The 17,112-nt window shown below is 49.4% G+C and overlaps 1 long non-coding RNA gene across 1 annotated transcript; it reads left to right on the top strand.

The window, feature by feature from the left end:
- The first annotated feature begins 3,056 nt into the window (after positions 1-3,056).
- Positions 3,057-13,634, top strand: LOC139083316 (uncharacterized). The gene is made up of 3 exons (XR_011539946.1): positions 3,057-3,667; positions 4,541-7,716; positions 7,864-13,634. It is a non-coding gene; the product is annotated as an uncharacterized lncRNA (long non-coding RNA).
- The last annotated feature ends 3,478 nt before the right edge of the window (positions 13,635-17,112 follow it).

Consider the following 17,112-nt stretch of genomic DNA (forward strand, 5'->3'; position numbering starts at 1 on the left):
TAGTGCCGCTGTGGAATGAGATACTTCCTTCCACTTTCCAATAGCATCTGCCTCCTAATCTCGCCATGAGGCTGGGGTTGGGAGTGGAAGCCAGGAAGGAGAGAGAGCCAGCTAACCTAAGACACAGAGAGGTTGAGCCAATTGTCTTGGCCCACGTAGGAAATCAGACGCAGGGGCCATGGCGCAGCCCCGGAATTCCTGAGCTCCAGGCTTTGCTTCTAGACAGATGCTTGTGTTTCCTCCAATGTTTGTTTAATGGTAGAAACATTTCAGTAGAAACCAGAGACCTGGCTTCTCTGAGGCTCACCTGTTGCTTTGGAATGTATTTATTTGTACACGGGCCCCATCTCAGCAGACTGTTCCCTTCCTACAGCCAGAAGGCTGATGTGTTCACGTCACAGTCTCCATGGCAACTGACTGTAATATTACAAACAGCAGATTGTGCCTCGAGGTAGATAGCAAGTGGCCCCAGCAGGTAAAGTGGGCCAAACACACTTCCTGTTTCCAGGCAAAGGTCTAAAAGAACAGTAAAATGTTCCCTTGCTCCCCCACTCCCCAGACATGCTCCTCTCTGGAGCAACAAATACCTCACAATTGAGGTCTAGTTTTTTTTCTCTCCTTCTTCTTGCAAAGGGAGGGAAAAGCATTTCTGCTTTCTTTACTGCTCACCTCCCCCCAGCCCTCTGCCTCTAATTTACTCATAAACTAAAGACAAAGAAGGAACTCCAGCTCCCGTGGCATGGTCATGACTGAGCATGAACCCTGGGTATTCAAATGTGAGTTCAAGTCATGGTAGTGATGAACCACAGCGAGTCTGTACTGAGTCATCCTCAAAGGAGAAGAAAAAGAGAAAAACTAGAGCTATGGAAAGCCATGCCTCCACCACCTCCACCAGTCAACACATTTATTTACCGAGAAGCCCAGAATGCCAGGGGCCCTCCTCCTAGTTTGGCTCCAGTATCCCAGACAGCCTAACCATCAGTTTCCCACAACCACAAGACTGTCAGTTATCAGGCCCTCTTACAACCTATCTCCCCAAGCACTTTCATCTGCTTTTGGTGTTTCTCATCTCCCTAAGCTTAGAGTCACCTCTTGTACCATGACATTGTTCTAGGGCCCGAGAAGTGAAATAACGGAGCTCAAAGGAAGTAGAGCTGAGCAGGAGATGTGTGCCATTCCAAGCCCTACCTAGTCCCCTTACAACCACTTCCCCATGACTTCTTCCCAGTCCTGCTTCTAGCGCATGGCCACAGCTGAGGGGGCATACTCAACAGGACTTGTGAGCCTTCAGCCCTGAGGAGCTCAAGGAACTGAGCTAAGATGCGAGCCTATTGTGTTTGACTTAGAAACAAAGGGCTTACCTGGACGTTCCTCCTTCAGCTTCTGACCATAACATTCCCCAAGCCACCTGCATTTCGTCTAGAAAACACTCTTGCCTATAGCACACAGCTCTAGTATCCATATTCTTGGACGGGGGTGGTTAGTCATCACACTACAAGGAAGTGGACATCTTAACAGCTTGTTTGGAGAAGGAGGGACCCCGTAGCCGCCAGTCCTACATATCCAAATCTTCCTGATCTTGCAAGGCCACAGACGAAGGTTCCCTTCTCAGCAAAGCTTCCCTGAAACACTCCTGGCAGGGACCTGCTCTCCTCTGCAGACCCACGACACCTGCCTCAACCTTTCTCCAGGTGTGTACCACTTTACGTCGTGTTCACAGGTAAGCTTCGCCTTCCCTTCCCTAGTAGACTTTATAAGCTACCTGAGGACAGATTCTGTGTCTGATTGTTGTATCCTCTTTTGCCTTGAACATAATAGCTGCTTACTAAACCGGAGTAAATGAAAAAATGACTATAATGCAGTGGACTGTGTGTGACATCATGATCTGGACTATTTCCACCCACCTCCTCCTTTCACTTCTTAAAGGGCTCTTATCCCCCCCGCCGCACAAAGGTGCTGCTTCACCCCCAGCTGATGAGTTATGTGCTGGATGGCTCCCCTCTCCACCTTCCCAATCCTAAGTGACGCATGGAGGTTAATGCTACCCAGACAGCACCTTTTGAGCAGTAATGTCCCCCAAAATCCATTTCTGTTATTTTTCAATCAATAAAAATAGAGATCCCTTTATGAGATCTTTGCTTCGGGTTCTGGAATCCATCCTTGAGCTGTAGGCAAGAGACCTCCTCTTCCAAGATTACTTGATCCTTTCTTCTATACAAATTAAAGTCTATCCCGGTCTAGCAGATCTCTAGAACTGGCTGTTCCTTCTAAATGCACCCTACACTGTCTTCTTGTAACAATTAGTTTTTGCTTTGGCTACAAGTGACAGAAACCCAAAATATTATTGGCTTAAAGAAGACGGAAAGTTATTTCTCTAACTCATAGAAGAAGTCTGGAGGAGATAGTGCAAGGGTGATAGGGGACATTCCTAAGGTCATCAGGGACCCAGGATCCTTCTATCTGGTCTACTCTTCTCAGAGCCTGGCTCCTACCTCATGGTTCAAGATGACTGCTGAGCTCCAGCTTTCATGCCAGCAGCCCCCCAGAAGAAACAAGGAAGTAGTGAGGAAGGACATACCTCTTCCCTTTAAAGACACTTCCTGAAACTTGCCCACAACACTTCCCCTAAATTCCACTGGCCACAAGGGAGATTCGTAAATGTCATCTTTCTTCTGCTTAGGTTATAAATCCTAAAAGTCAGGATTCTGTTTCCACGGAAGAAGGAGATAGTGGCCACTGGGGCCCACTAGCACCGTCAGCTTTGGTTTCTGCCCTGAATGTTTACTCTTCCTGTTTTCTCATTGCTCAGTACTCAGGGTTGGCAGAGTCTCTACAGCCACCTTTGCTGCTCATAAACCAGGAGTTTAAACGGGGCTAGGGGAACCCAAGGTATAGCAGGTCAGGTGACTTTCTCAAAACATAGGGCAAATTAAAGCCAAGACGGGAGTGACACTCAGCCATCCTGACCCCAGTCCCACAAGATTCACCTCCTTAGGAGGCTCAGCAGGGTCTGAGTCAGGAGCAGAGGCCGTCACTGCACAAAGCAACGGGTGCCGATGACTGCCAGGATTGAGAGAGGCGTGGGAGTCCTGGGCAAAAGCAAGCTCTGGAAGGCGTAGATAAGAAACCTGGGCCCGGGACCTTGGGCTCCAGTGTGCTCATGCCAGGTGCAGCACATGGACCACAGCAGCCCTCCCTGGCACTGGCTTCCCCCTTGGCACACCACCCTCCTCTCAGGGCAAGAACTGCAGCATCTGGACCAGCCAACTACCCTCACAGGGCAGGGCAGTCTCCCAGACCTGGCAGGTAGCTTGTGACCATGAGGCAAACCACACAGCTGCACCCATTCTTGGGGGCCCTGAGTTTCCAAGCAAATGAATCCCTGCCTGGGCTGGTGGCTACATGCAGACTTTCCTCTTATCAGCCTGAATGTGGTCCGGGCCCTCCAGCTCTGACGCTATCGACCTGAGTGGGACCTGCCCTCCCACTGATGTTTCCCCCTCCGCGGGGCCTCAGGAAAGGTATTTGGGCTGGCAGTTTGCCTGCCTCCTCTCCCCTGGTGCCAGGTCCTCTGAACATCCCACAGACTGTGGGGGTGATGGCTCCAGTTTTGAAACACCTTGCACACACAGAGTTGGAGTATCCTGGGGAAGCTGCGATGTGCCAGGTACGGGACTCTCTTGGGCTGGAAGGTAGGGTGCCAGGGTTCTATTCAGGGGTAAGTGGACCCACAAGGGAAGAAAGCCACTGTCTTGCCTGAGGTACCTTTCTGGGGGAACAGGGTGGTACCTGTTCAAACAGGGCACATGGAAACTCTTTATGTATCCATCCTTGGAAATGTATTCTCCCCTCCATGAGTGGAATGACCATCTCCTGTCTTCAGACAAGTAAGTTATTCTTATTCCCCTTTCAAAGGTGAGACTACTGAGGTCCACCCTTTAGGATGGGGTAGAATTTCCCATTCAATCTATATGTTCGTGCACAGGCCCTCACCCTCTCTAGAGGGGGAGCTGGGCACCGTCGAGTTCGGCCCTAGTGCTGGATCTGCAGTGTTGGCTTTTCCCTTTTTTTCTTGAAAAGCCCAGGATTGGAAAGCTAACCCTTAGGGACAGAAGCTTGTTTATTATCAAACAGGGTTCCTTTCCTCCTCCCACTCCTAGTCCACCCCTCTCTCTCCTCTCCCTCCTCCCCCTCCCCTTCCCCCCTTCTTTTTCCTCTTCCTCTTCATGTAAATATTGTCCTTTTTAAAAATGAAATCTTCACGTATAAGCCTAAAGTCTCCTCTGATCCCCTGCCTGTGTCCTGTTCTTCACTCTTCTCCCCAAAGGAAACGCCCCTGCCAGTTTGGGGCACATCCTCCTGGCCCCCGGGTGCACGTCAAGTCCTCTTTCCCCTACAAAGCGTCAGGTTTGATGGGGCCCTTTCTGCACGTACAGATACAGACAGTTTTTTCCTCTTCTTTCTCTCCTCGAAGAATCCTCCAAGAACAGGTTCACTGCGACCCTTTCCCACTGGACTTTAACTGAGTTCTCTCTTACAGTATCCTCTTCATACCCCAAACTAGGGGGGATGCGGGGAGGCCGCCCGGCGAGGAGAGTAAGCGGGAATTCTCCGGGTGGCTGAGGAGGAGGCCTTTTCCAGCGTGTGGTAGAGAACCACAGAGGCCTGAGCTTCTGCGAAATAATATTCAGGGAGCAGACCTCGTGGGAATCTTCCCAGCCTGCTTTGCAGAATGTCATCCCAAGCTGGAAGACCGCTGTGGGACCCTTCTCTCCAAACAGGCAAAACCAGAGAAGCAGACCTGCCTGAGGGCATCCTGACTCCTGTGCCAGGAAAGACCTTGCCAGGACTCCACAGAGAAACAGCCTGCTGTGGAATGTGGTAGGACTGAGTCTCTCTTTTGGTTTCAGGAAACGAGGTACAATGCAAAGACCATTAACGGTGGCTGTAGGGCACCTGGGTTCTGCTCTTCTTGCACAGTTAGATCTTAATTAAGAACTTTCCATGTCTTGTGTTGCCTCCATACGGAAGAAGAATGAGAATATGTCATTCCTCCTTGAGATTTCTAATGTTACAAGATTGAAATTTTGGAAGAGAAGAGCTAGGAATTAAAGTAACAAATGCAATGGAAAGCGACTGGTCTTCAAACCCTGGCTCTTCTGCTTGCTAAGTGTGGTCCTTGAGCAGTTTTTTTTTTAACGTCTCCAGGTCTCAGTTTCTTACTTATCTACTTTAAAGTAATTAAACGGAACTTGAAAAGTAGTTCCGAGGATTAAATGAGATAACATTTAGAAAAGGAGCTAGTTTGATACCTGGCACATGCTGGGTGTTTTGTAAATAGCGGCTTCATAGCCAGTTTCATTTTCTTTGAGAGAGGCATTGTCTTACCCCAATTAGTTTAATCCAGCGGACTTTAGGCATTAAAAAAAATGGAATTCTTTCCACATTTCCATTCTGTGGACCATCACAACCCCGAATCTTAGTGGCAGGCTGGAAGATTTTAAAAAATGTTTAACAATGGCGCATTGAGCAAGCACTGAAAATGAAATGGACAGCTGAGGCAATTTTCCAGATAATCCCCACCCCGGATCTGGGAATGCAGGGTCTGACTGACCGGGACAGTTGTCTGGGGTTTCCGCCTCATCTTGCCCACGGCAGACCCGGTTGTTTCACAGATGCTTTGGTTAATATTTTTTTAAAAATAAACATTGATTCACTGTTGCAGACTGTATGAAGATATCTCAGAGATTCTTGAAAGGAAAGAGAATGGTTATGCCTCTTAGTCACCATCTCAAACGCTGGTTTTTAGTAGAAGTAAAACCCGGAACAATCATCATACTGGCCTCAGTAGCAGTGTCTTTGGAAAAGCCAAAAACACAGCCCTGTCTATTGCCTCATTCGTTTTACCATATCCGCATGAAGGGCCCAAGGCATATATGAGTAAGACGAATTTGCAAGCAGAAAAGTGAAGCTCAGAGAGGGTATGAGATTGACCCATGTCCACACAAGGAGGCCATGATCGCATCTAAGCCACAGTCCACGTCGCCAGATTTCAGGGATGTCTGAGGACGTTTGAGACGCCTCCTCCCATCTTTCAGGGAGGGTCCAGTCTCGCAAGAGATGGCTTATGCCCTGACAACCTGATGCAATTTAAGGAGTGCTGGAGGCCCATCTTTCCTCCCTCTCTACCCACTTCAGCCAAGAGAATTCCTCCCACTTAGATGCCTGAAGTGATTCATTCCTTGGAGTATTCCCAATCACAGGTCCAAAGACGACCTGGGGCTGGCTGCAGATTGAGTCAGTGTGCCCGGGGTGGAACCCAGGGATCTGGAGCTGTGAGGGGCTCCCAGGTGATGCACAGTCAGCTTTTAGAACCACTGCTTTGAAGGGAGGCTTGCCTTCTCAGCTGTCCTGATTCGAAAAGGAAGGGCGCCTAGGAGGAATAAGACATGGAACGGCTGGAACCTGACCGCAAAACTGTCCTCATCCTGAGAGATGGCCCTCAATTAGAGGTTTCCCTGGCCACCTACACTTAGCAATGCTAATCACACTTTTGCCTTCTTGCAGATTCACGCTTCATATTAGCATGGGAAAGCCTCCCAGATTCTCAGCAAAACCTGGTTAGCACAGCATTCCCCAAACGTAGTTGATCCAGAAACCTCCTCCATGTTTTCTTCTCCTAACACCTGTTAGTATTCCAGGATACATTTTGGGAAATGCTGACTTGGTGTAAACCATTTTAGCAGCTTTCCCTCTGAGTAACCTGGAAAAGTAAGGGAAGATTAAGGGAGCTTAAAAAGGTTAAAAAATATGACCAAGTAAAAGCTTCAGCTCTTTCATAGTTGTGCTTGGGACCAGGTCAATTTTAAGCTTTTGTGCAGTACTAGGTAGAAAAATCCCACAGATTTTTAATTTCCTGATCAGAATATTGATATTATGCATTTGCAGGCAATCTTAGAGTTTGGAAAGTTCTTGATACATTGATATAATACTTGGAGGTGAGTATTAATATCTCCATTTCTGGACAAGACTACTGACATTCAGTAAACTTAACTCATTTGAGAACTGGAGAGGGCTCAGAAAGAATCTAGTCCAGCAGCTCCAACACCTGAGTCCACATCAGAAATATTTAGTGCCCTTGTTAAGATCATGGGTCCCTGGAAATTCTGCTTCATCAGTACTTGGGCAGGGCCCAGGAATAAATCTAAAGGAATCTAGCCTTTTAATTAACCCAGGTGATTCTGATGCTGCCTGTCTGTGGACCCACGTTTGTGTCTAATTCTCTCTCTCTCTCTCTCTCTCTCTCTCTCTCGCTCTTTTTTTTTTTTTTATTTTCCTGAGGAAGATTCGCCCTGAGCTAACATCTATGCCTGTTTTTCTCTATTTTGTATGTGGGTCACTGCCATAGCATGGCTGACCAGTGGTGGAGGTCTGTGCCAAGGATCTGAACCCATGAACCTGGGCCACCAAACCTAACCATTAGGCCACGGGGCTGGGCCTCTAATCCTCTCTTTTTTAATTGAGAAAATTAAGAGCCAGAAAGATAAACTGAAGGACCCCAAATCACAGAGCCAGGACTCAGACACGGATTTTTCTCATTCCAAGTGCACTGCTGTTGCCCCTGAGTCCTTGATGCCTTGCACAGGAGCAAAGGAAGTTGTGGTAGATCATGAAGATCCACGTAAGAAACTCAACCGGTCCATCCGGAGGCAAAAGGTAAAGCTCCGTGGAGGGTCGGCTAACCTTTACCAATATTCGTCATGACAACAGCAGGAGGTGGAGCAAAATCATTTTGACATTTGACATTTAATTATTTTTCTTCCAAAAGTGACTTGGCCTCTCAAAATCTGTCTCCACACTTAGATCTTTCAGAAATCCTTCCCAGAATCCTCCAGTGCAACTCATAAGGCTTCCTTCGATCTCGTCCCTCTTCAGCAGCCGTGAGTCCCGCTGCCCTCGAAGGGGTGTTTTTGCTGATACGTTTGCTGCAAAAGTTCTTGAGACCTTTTCATGGTCTGTGTTCAGTCTTCTCCACAGGCAAAGGTCTACGTCCTCTCCTCACTCTGGGTCCCCACTGGGTCTGTACTAAGTTCATGAACACTGCCAGACAGCTGTAGAAGGGAAAGCTCTGCTGGGGCTCGGGAATACTGGGTTCTAGTCCCAGCTCTGCCACTAACTAGCCTGCTGCCCTCGGGTGAGCCGCTTCCCCACTTCGCGCTTCAATAAGTGAATGCGTTGGATTCGATTAATACATCCCAAGACAGGTTCCAAAGGACAGTTCCGTGGGAGGTTAATGATTGTTATAAGAAAAAAGGCAGCCTGGTTAAATACATTTCAGAAACACTGGGTTAAGTGGGTCCATGATGCAGGAAGTCTCAGAGCCTTTAATGGGCAGCATGAGTCTCCACTCGGCAAACGGCTTGTATGGAACCCTTTTTCCAAAGGCATCTCGTGAGTTCTGCCAAACTCACTTGGCCAGAGGCTGGGCAGGATGAGCTCCAAGATCCCTCCAGAACGAACAGGTGTGAACAGTGGACTCTGCACTGCGTCAGACTCGGGAGACTTGGGTTCAAAATGCTTCGACTTACGAGTTGTGTGACTGTACTGGACACATCACCCCACCTGTTGGAGCCTCAGTTTCCTCAAACGCACCTCATAGGGTTGCGGCGAAGGTCATGAACAGCACCTAACTCAGGCCTTAAATGAAATAATAGCTTAAATTCTGTTAGAACTTGGCTTCCTCGCTATCTGGCGTTTGATGTCTTATTTCGCACCCAGGTCTTCATCAACAGCTCCACTGGATGTCCTTCTGAAATAGTTCTGTGCACCAGCCCCTCACCTATATACCTTTGAAGAAGAGTTCTGATATGGCCCTGGCCATTGACTCACCCCGCCCCAGGCTTTCGGCTCCCTTTCCTTCACCCATTCTCTAGCTCAGGGAGATGTTAGAGTCAGACCTGGCATTTAACACAGCCAGGGACGTGACTTAACTACGGGCTTGACAAGTGGTGTGCCAAGGCCCTGAAACTCTCCTCCCCGAGGCAGGGCCGCGGAAAGTTTGCCGGGATGGCTGGTCAGCTGATGAATGGTTTGAGGCAGCGAGCAGCATGGATTGCCGCCAACACCCGTACCGCCCACTCAGGCCTCAGGAATGTTATCGCCCTTCCTCACCGGAAGGCAGGTGTTTGTCCAGGCTGACCCAGGGTCAGGCCTCCCTGGGCCAAAGCGGCCGGTCTTCTCCCTGGGCTGCGCGTACATGTTTTGACCTAGGCAGGGTCAGGGGTCACCGGAGAAAAAGCTCAGAGGTTGGTGATGGGGATAGAGGGTGGATTTCCAGTGTGTTTGCATTCAGTGAGGAGCCAGGAAAATTTCCTTCGATTAACAGGCATGGTTGCTGGGAACCAATACCTTAGCCACTTAGGATTGTAAGTTGTGGTTCTGAACTCGAGGATTTCGATGCTTTCATCATGAAACAGCGAGTAATGCCAGGCGCTATTCAAAGAGTCTTACACATATTAAGTTCTTTAATCCTCACTGTTCTATGAGGTATCTTTTATGATTTTCCTTCTTTGCATATGCACAGAGAGGTTAAGTAACTTGCTTAAATTTCCACAGCTATTTAGTGGGGACTGGGGTGCGTGTAGGCAGTCTGGTTCTAGAACCTATGATCCTGTTCAATTCACCAGGCTGCCTCTGTAAAGTTAGTCAGGGTCTCCCGCCTGGAAGCCCAAAATGGAGCTGGAACAAGCAGGTTCCTTCCAGCTAGTATTTCACAGAGCGAGGAAGTGTGACTTCACCACAAGGACAGGCCAAGAAACTGGACATGGGGATCCCAGGGTCAGTACCATGTGAATCCCACTCAGCCTCACGCTCCTCCGATCATTTCCCTGCGGGACTTCCTCCAGAGCCAGGGGCTCCGCTCTCACAGCCTGGGATTCCACGCACACACGGCTTTACTGTTCCCTCCACTCTCCCGGTCTCCCTTCCAACCCTAGAAGGTACAAAAGGGAGGAACACAAGCAAACACCTTGGAGAGGTGAGACGGCCAGGACACATGACATGGCTGTTTATTTCTTCAGTAAGCGCCTCCTGCAGGACTGGCACAGCTAGGCATTCCACTGACCCAAGTAAACTTGATCAATGTCCTTCCCGACAGCAGCTCCCAGACTAGTAAGAGGGAAATTTGCAATAATGGGAATACAAAAGACAGAGGATTAAGTGTTTCAAAAGGAACAAGAAGCTCTGTAGAACTTGGGAAGAGAACATCTGGCTGGGGTAATCCCAGAAGGCTTCCTGGAGGAAGTACAATTTGAGCTTCTGCCCTCACCAAGCAGCTGTTTCAAGCTCCAGAGCCAGGCACTGAGCCCTCCTGGAACTCCCCGCAGGATCCGTCTCGAACTTCCGGCTCCCGGCTGAGAAGCAACCCCCTTGGGCTGAGCCACCCAGAGCCCTGCCAGCCACAGTTCCCAGCCACAGCTCCGAGGGGCCTGTTAGAATTTCCTGAAGGAACAGCTGCTTTAAAGCAGGAGGGGCAGGGGGACAGCTTTGCAAGTTAATCCACTGGTATTTTGCCCCTTTCTGCTCTGTGTTGCCAGGCCCAGCCCCTAGGAGACGGCCTAGCTGTGCAATAGTGGAGAACGGACCCCGTCCTGGAGACAGGACAATAATGAAGTCAATGAAGCATAGCGGGAATGGAGATAAAGGCGCTTTCTTGGGCTTCCCTGCCCTGGGATGACTTGTCCAGTTAATTTTTCCTCCTCCTCTCCTTCGCCGCCCTCCGCTCTGCTTGCTCTAGAGGCCCCGAAAAGATAAGTGAACATGTTCACGTGAGATTGGCCGAGGAAGTTGCTGGAAGGCCTATGTTCCTAGCAGAATAAGCCTTCTAGCCTTACTGTAAGGAGACACAGAGATTGAGGTCTATGTTGCCTTACGGCTCAGATGGGGGAATGGAGGCAGAGAAGGTAAGAGGTGTAGTGAGACCACACAACAAGCTGGTACCTAGATCCCCGAGAAGCAGCCACAACCCCAACAGCCCGAATGAGCATTGTTGCCGTTGCTCATGGCTAATTTTTCTCAGTCGTTCATCCATTTTGTACATTCCATAGAAATTTATCGAATACCGAACATAATACAGATGTAAAACAAAATTAAGTTTTGTCAGTGGCCAGAGCTCTTTCTCAAATATTAATCTCCCTAAGGAGTAAACCAAAATAAAACAGGAAAGTGTTGATACTTTTTAAGGCCCAATTCGATTGTTTTAGGGCACGGTTTGCACGTGCCTGGTTCAACTCTTTGCAGCACTCTGAGATTCCATAATCATTGAACTGATTTATTCTCAGAGAACAGATGCCCACATGTATTTACTGCTATTAGCAATGCATTTATTCATGTATTCATTCATTCATCTGGAAGACATTTTTCAAGTATTTCATGCTACTGAGTTCTCTCCGCGGGGAGAGCCGAGTTGCTAGTAGGGAGGACAGACATGTGGCTCCAAAACACAGAAGCACTATCTTTTCGTTGTTCAGCACTTGACATCTGCCATCTTGCTGTGGTTCCCCTGTAGCTCTCTGAGGGGTCCTGTAGCCCCTTTGAACAGAAGAGAAAAAAACCAGAGGCTCCGAAAGTGTAGGTAACTGCACCAGGGCCCCATAGCTGTAAGCAAGTGACAGACACACCTGAAGAGATTCCCACACAAAGCAGGCATGTGAACAGTAGGCTGAGGAAGAGGAGGAGGAAGCAAAGAGCTCTGGGTGGAAAGTCTGTTGACTGCATCCCTAAGAGCACAGACCCCTCCTATTGGGCAGCCATTCAAGGCCCTTGTAGAGAAGGGAAGGAAGTTATCTGACCTGAGGAAGGAAGATCAAGATGACGTGGCCATTCACAAAGGTGTGCTCCTGACCCCTCAATGGCTTTGTTCATCCTCCCTGGAGGGGGACTTGTACAAACCCTCAGGGTTGAGAGAGGAAGGAGGTAAGGGGGGGGGAGGGGAAGCCAGAGTTCCATTGCACCGTAGTTCTCTTCTTTGTAACCAAAGCAGAATAGAGGAGGAAAGCCGTTGGAATAACTTTCATAAATAACTCAAACTAGAGCATTTATTTGAAGGTGGGTGGGGGATTGGGGGACATAACACTGACTCTACGAGGGGGTAGTAGCAGAGGTGACAAAGAAGAAATAGGCCCCTGGCCTTGGCCCAGGCTTCAGGATGGATGAGGCCTGCCCCAGCAACCTCAAGGTCGCCCCTGGGGCACATCCTGACCACGCACAGACAAGGCTCCCAATTACTCATTAGCCAGCCCGGGTGCTGGCCCCCATGTCCCTGTCCTTGGCCACAAACAGAGATGAAAGCTGAGCCGCCAGCTCTGGGAGAGGAAGGCTTGAAAGTTCAGCAGCTATCTCGGCCACTGGCATTATCAAAGCCTGGGACCGCCAAGACAGGCGGGACGCTGGACTTTCCACCACTGCCTCGCCCTTCACAATTCCTGCTCCCCACCCTCCCCTCACCCAAACACACACGAGCAAAAACCCCACCATCACTGGAGTGGGGGTTTAACAGATGGCTCCCAGGGCAAAGACTCCTTGTGCCAGCTTCAGCAAGGACACGCCAAGATGTGCTGATAAGAAGGACAGAATCCTTGTGAAAGTCCTTTGACCAGACCTGTGGAAGGGACTGCTCTACCCTCACCTCAAGGCTGAGAAGAAGGCACCTTGGATTCAGGTTGCAGGTGCAGTCAAGCCATCCTGAGGCCTTGGTCCGGCCCAACCTCTGCCTCCCCACCGCTCCCCTCGCTGAGAGACTGTGGGTAGGTGCCCATGTGACCATGCTTACCCTTGCTTCTCCAAGCTTTTTCCACCCATCCTTCACAAACTGAGATCGCAGAAGTCTAGAAAGCAGCAAGTCCTTCCCACAACGTTGTCTGAGAGAATGCAGTTGGCCACCCTAGGTCCCCACTCCTCCACTCAGAATGCAGCCCTGGAACCAATCACACCACTGGCTGCTGTCTTGGCCCTGGGTCTTTGTCCCCTGCCCCCAAATGGAAATTGGAGGTTGATATTCCACACAGAGAAACTGAAGCAGAAAGTTGCTGAGAAATAGATATGGCAAGCAATATGATATATTGGAGTATATGAGGAAGACATTTGTTGTAAACCTAATTCAGCCTGACTTTGTTTTTCCAAAAGGGTCTGACATGGCCGTTGAGCGTGCATTGTATATCTGCTTGAAGCATTTCCTATGTCCCAAAGACAAGAACAAATGGCCTTAAAATAAAGATGCATCTTCCCCCACACTGCCATTTCCTTAAGGATAGGCGTCTTTCCTTAGGCTAGGAACTGATTGCTGCGCTCACCTGTGACCACTAAGCTCCAAACAACAGACCTGCCACCCTGCTGTGTCCACCAAGACAGCAGATCTGCTACCTGCTGTGTCCATCAATCACTGTGACGTGAGACAAGGCATTCTCATGAATATCGTAAAAGGGACACTTCAATCATATGTGAAACATGCTCTTTGAGGGTATGTAACCACTCTGTGCACCCCACTTCTTTGGTGCCCTTCTTTGCTTGGGGAAGCAAGGCCCCGGGCTAAGCTAGTCCTCATATTTTGGTTCAGAATAAACTCACTCCAATTCTGATTTATAGATTGGTTATGGATTATTTGCATCTACATTTCAAAGAGCTGGTGTTCAGAACCTCTGAAGGTCCTTGTTCTTGGCTCTCAAGCTCCTTCTTGACTAACAGCTAACAGCAATAAAATGCCCACAAGGGCTAAGTGCTCAAGGCAGCGACAAAGAAAGACCAGAAAATCTGTATCCATTCCATCTTCTCAACACCCAAGAAACATTTAAAGACTGACGATAACGTGCCAGGTGTCAAGTGGATGACTGGGCTAAACACAGAAAACAAGTTCCTGATCTAAACTTGGGCAAGAAGAATGTCAATAACCAAGAATGACAGCAACGGGAGCCAGCATTGACTGAGCACCTACGATGTGCTCTGGTGCTGACAGCAATCCTGGAGGACAGTACTCTCATCCTCCTTTCACAAAAGAAGGCACTGATGCTCAGAGAGTGCGAGGCCAGGTGGCAGGGCTGGGAGTCACATCCCAATCTGGCAGGTATGACTCGGGAGGAGAACACACATGGGACACCGTTGGCCACCGCGGCATTTCACTTCCTCCTTCCTTGGCATCCTGAGTCGCTTCTCTCACCCCCACCCCCACTGCCTCTTTTCTGTCCCCTTTGCTTCTCACCTGCCCCGCTCTGACCTTTGAGTCTAGATTTCACCTCTCCCTCTCTTATCTACTGTTACCACTGTTGCTTAAATCCATTCTTAGGGTCTCCACCATCAACTTTTTACTTAGCATTTCCAAACCTGGGGCTCCAGCTCACACCTCACTGCATGCTCCAGACCCCCATTCCATCTCCAAGTCCTTTCAGATACTTGACACCACCTTGTCACTCTCAGGCTACTTTCTTCAGGATCTCTTTGTCCCTCGCCTGGACTATTTCAATGGATTCAATCTCCTGTGTCATTTCATTCTCTTCCCATTCCAGGACTCCTTACCTATGTCTTCTTGAGTTCTCTTCTTAAGTACTTCTTTTCTCATATCCTGTCTTACTCGAAAATCTTCCACGGTCCCCTAACACCTACAGAACATGTCCAGATGCCTACAGAGCCCTCTGCTCTATGATGCCAACCTATCCTCTACTCGCTTTTTCTCAGATCCTCTACCCCAGGATGATTCCTCAGTTCCCCAGGCGTCTCTGCGCTCCTGCCCCCTGGGCCCTCCTTGACGCTTCTCCCTACGGACTCCTACCCCCTGCAGGATCCAGCTAGAGCAGGGGTCTTGTATGCAGCTGGTTTTCATTCCCACAGCACTCAGTGACTATGTCTTCGGGTATTTGGGTTTGACCTTGCCTTGCACTTAAGTGCTGGGGAGGGAGCTGAAGCCCTGACGTTTGAATGAGTGTGAATTCTGACTCAGCAACTTCCTTTTTCTCCCCCATCTGTAAAATGGGCAACAGAAAGTTAGAAATAACACATGTAAAAACCCTGTACATGAGCAGTGACCCGTAGGTGGTAATTATGATTATTATGATGCATCTATTTATTTTCCACTAGAACACAAATTCCTTGAGATTTAGGCTGACCAACCTCTATTTGTTTTTGCATCAGCCTTAGTCACCAGTACAGAGGCAGGAATATGGAACTCTTTCAAGCAATGTTAGTTGAATCTTGACTAACTGGAGGAATCAAGATTTTCTCTTGTCTCCTTTGCTGTCCCTGTGCCTCTGAGCCCTCTGCCTCCCTGGAGTCAGAAGCCTCCAGGATTGCAACCCCAGCCCTTTCCTTCTGTCTGCCTCTGTTTCCCCACCCCAAAGTGCCTCCATATCCACCCTCAGTGTCCACATGCCATGCATGTGGGATGTTATTTAGGGTCGTTGCATGAAAGCACTCAGCTGCAGGTAGAGATGCATGTTGAGAGCTTCTCAATGGAATAGGCAATGTAAATCACTCTGAAGTTGGGATGAAACCCTAGGAAGCTGTGCCATGCAAACCACAATTCCCTAAACCTCTGTAAAATGTGGCTCTGAAACCCCTGGAGACCTGGCAAGAGATTCCTTTCTCTCTGTTGCTTGGCACTTGGCTGTTCTAATTCTGGCTGAACCCCAGCCGCCCAGAGTCATATAAAAACTAAAAGCCCCAACACCCAGGCCCTAGATGAGAACGCAGTCTGGGCTCCATGTCGCCTTCTCTCACTTCATTAACACCCTTTGGGGCTTCAGGTTACAAACAGGGTAATATAGGGTGATAAGGCTATCTGGGGCGGCTTCTTTATCCATCCTCCCTGCCTCCTTCTGCTGGCTTTTCCTAGAATCAAGGCCTGAGATTGTTCATATCTCAGGTGGGTGTTCCACTGGGGGTGACCGCAGCGAACCCCGATCTACGGTCTTTCCAGCAGTGCTGGGGAACGCTTGAGGCCAAGGCCCTTGAGCCTGGGAGGAGAGAACACTGGTTGCAGATGTAAGCTTGCAAGAAGCTTTGATGTTCCGAGCAGGATTGGGAGGCGTGGGAAGTGACACTTCTGTTCCCCTGAGCTCCCACAGGCAAAGCCTTTCTGTTATCTTATAGGCCTCAGCATAGCCCAAAGGTGCCGGCTGAAGTCTGTTCTTGGCCCAGAGTAAATCAGGCCGGAACCAAAGAATGCATTTGAATCAAAGTGGAAAATTAGACACTGTGCAGGGGAAAGCTCTCCTCTCCAAAATATATATGCATCAAAGTGTACCCCTGTCTAGCTGGGACAGGAGCCATCAAAATGCAAATGTGGGTTTTGAGAATGCTAATGTTGGAAGTGGAGAACAATACTGGGACAGACTTCTCGGGGCCAGGGAGAGGGCCCCAGGGCAGGATGTGGGAGCCGAGTTGGGGGCAGGGATGAAAGGGGTAAAGGAAGCAGTGTGAGAGAGCCTGGAGAAGAGAAAACAGCAGGAGTCAATTGAGGTTGAAAGACTGTCAGGGGGGATAGGCCGAGAAAGGGGAGTGCTGGAGCGGACGGGTCAGAGGACCTGACCGCTGACCACTGACCTGAGGCTGCGTGCCCAGGAAAGAGGAGGGTGAGTTCAGAGAAACTTCTCCAAGTGGCAGCCCAGCGGGGGGAGTGTCAGGACGTGCCTGGAGCCCCGGGCTTGGACTTGAGGTCAAGGCCTAGAGAAACAAACAGAAGAGTCCGTGTTTCTGTAAGGGCGGAGGAGCCAGGAGACGTGCTCTGCTGGGGTTCAGCTGGTTGTGAAGCAGAGAATGAGAGGGCTTAAAAAGGGGGGCTGGAGAGCATGGTGATGGGCCAAAGTCAGGCTTGGGTGGGGATCACCCTACGAGCTGCTTCCCCGGGTTTAAATTCCACCCTTGCCACTGTCGACAAGTTGCTGCCTTTCTGTGCCTCACTTTCTTATCTGTAAAATGGAGATCCTTGGTGCTAGGAGGACTGAATAAGCTAAAACAGATCCTGGCACAGGGTAAACGCCTGGTGGATGTCGGTCATCAACTTTGTAGATTAAGAAACCGAGGCTCAGGAAGGCTTTACAACATGTGCAACTCTAGACAGCAAGGGAG

This window comes from Equus przewalskii, chromosome 5 (genome assembly GCF_037783145.1).
Source record: "Equus przewalskii isolate Varuska chromosome 5, EquPr2, whole genome shotgun sequence".
NCBI classification, from domain to species: Eukaryota; Metazoa; Chordata; class Mammalia; order Perissodactyla; family Equidae; genus Equus; species Equus przewalskii.